Below are 2,616 nucleotides of genomic sequence, written 5' to 3' on the forward strand. Positions count from 1 at the left end.
AAAATAACTCATATAGCACATAACACACAGCAGGCCATTCCCTAGCATCATACGTATGTTAACTAATTCATCATGCTCTATACAAAACATACAGGCATACAGGGCATTTAAACACATATTCAGCCATACCAACCATTCTTACCAACCAACCCTGAGTTAAGCCTGTCACTGACTACGTGTGTACATGTTCGGTCAATCTCCAGAACCAATAACCTTGGCTCGCTCTGATACCAAGTTGTAACGCCCTACCTCCTTAGAGCCGTTACCAAGTGTGTTTAAAATCGTGCTTTCAACTCGCTAATCAAGGTTTTAACTCAAAACGTGTCATTAAGCCATAATTAAAAAGAAAACATTGGAGAAAGTAGTTTTGCACAATTAATTATAAAAATTTACATTTGGGATCCCAAAACATAGTCTAGAAAATATTTACAACATAAAACTGATCAGGGTCGACTAGGCGACAAAATCTAAGTTTGTTTACAAGCATCTCCCAAAATCCCCTAGCTGTGACAGCCAGGCTGGCCGGACATGTACACGCCACCTCACGCCAGCTGTGCTCATGGTTGGTTGATCTTCTCTTTACCCTTACCTGCACCACAGAGCATCTGTGAGCCGAAGCCCAGCAAGAAAACCCATAACAAATAACATATGCAATACATGAATCAAACATATAAGCAGGCCACCAAAGGCTAAACACATACGACCTAGCCGTCCCAAGCGTTTACCAAGCCCTGGGTTCGCGGACCATGCCGTAAGGATATCCCAAGTATCCTGTTAGGGTCTCACCCTGGCAACTCGCACCCCACGTGCTCAACGCCGCTTCCGGCCTCTTGCCGTTCTCGGCCTTGCACTCATCGCGCTTGACGCCGTTCTCGGCCCCACGCCGTTCCCAGTCTACACCGTTCCCGGCTCTAGCCGATCACACATATAATATCAAACACGATATAGCAACAAGCACAGAATTCAAGCATAAACAGATAAAGAGCCATGCTCTGCAATTCTAGCATATAGGGCTCGGCCCTGCATATCATTTCCATTCAACACATTGGGCTCAGCCCTGCACACAAGCTCTATGGAAACAGGGGTTTTCTTACCTGAGTTCCGAGCTTCCTGAGCACCGATACCCCGAGCAAAGTCCGCTAACGTGAGCCTCGCCGAAATCCTAGTCACAACACATAATAATATCCGACCATGAAATTCCAACCCAACAAATAACCACAAACCGTAACCCTAACCTCCGGGATCTTGAATTCTATCAATCCGAATGATAAAATCCATCCCGAGCCTTACCCTTTAAGTTCCCAAGTCAAAAATATCATTAAAATCCTCACTGACACTAAGGGCCGTGGCCCCACCCTTTAGAGCCCCGGCTAGCCTCAAAACAGAGGCTAGCTCTCCACTGACCACCACGCGGGCCGCGGAGCTCTCAAATTTTCTCAGCCTCCCATGGCTGCGCGCACATGCGGGCCGCGGCACACCCCTCCTAGGGCCGCGGCTCCATACGACGAACCCAGATTTTCCATCAGTTTTTCATCCCTTCTTCAAGCCAATTACCACCAAAACCAAGCTAAGACTCCTAGATAATCAACATAATTACCCCAGCACAGAAACAACATCAAAACCTCATCAAAGTATGCTCCAAAACTTAGCTAAAACACCCAAAGATTAAGCAAGCTTAGCTACATGCAATCCTCTAGAACCAGCAGAAAGTTAAAGACTAGACTTTAATGTTTAGAGCTTACCTTGCTGAGCTTAATCTCAGAATTTTGATCCTCAATCCCAAAGCTTCAAGCTCCTAAAGCATCCCAGCTGAAATCCCTTCAATTCCTTGATAATTTCTCTAGGTTTCCTCTTAAGTGTTGTCTTAGAGAGTGAGAGAGAGATAATCTCAAACTAACTTCAGTATGAGGAGAAGTATGAGTCAGTTTACAAGTTTCTAAACAGTTCCTTTCTTTTATTTGTTTTATATAACTTAAGTCTAAAGGTTACCTCAAGGCTCGGGGTGTCAAAACGTCCCCGAGGGAAAAAATGGTAAATTCCCCAAATATTCCCACCTAGGCATTCTATCCTCAAATATATATCCAAATATTTATTTCCATGTCCAGATAATCCCATAACTCAAATAATACCCGATTTACCCCTGGACTCGCCCCGAGTCCGAATCTCAACCCCGTTGTGACTCTCTGGCTAACCGCTCCCCAGGACTGTCTTAGATCGTGCGGTACAGGCATATCACACGTATACAACATATATTTCATTTATCACATTTATGCCCCCAATATCCAGACGGGGCCCACATGCACATTTAACTCAATTAAACATGCATCATAATCATATATACACATAAATTCACATATAAGCAAATTAAACCACCTATTTCCCTCCAGGCACACTAATCAAGGCCCTAAGCCCGATTAGAAAATTCGGGTCGTTACCCTTATCCTGGCCCAGACCCCGAGATCAGACCTATCCCCTTAGATCCCAATCTTAAAGTCACCATCGCCTTTCCACCCGGTGCACTTTCATTTACCCTAATGGATGGCTCTTCGACTCGTCCATCCACCTCCCAAATTCTCTCAGTCCCCACCTCGAAGGAGGAATTTTTCAAAGTTGAGC

The sequence above is a fragment of the Humulus lupulus genome, chromosome 2 (assembly GCF_963169125.1).
Source record: "Humulus lupulus chromosome 2, drHumLupu1.1, whole genome shotgun sequence".
In the NCBI taxonomy this organism is placed as follows: domain Eukaryota; kingdom Viridiplantae; phylum Streptophyta; class Magnoliopsida; order Rosales; family Cannabaceae; genus Humulus; species Humulus lupulus.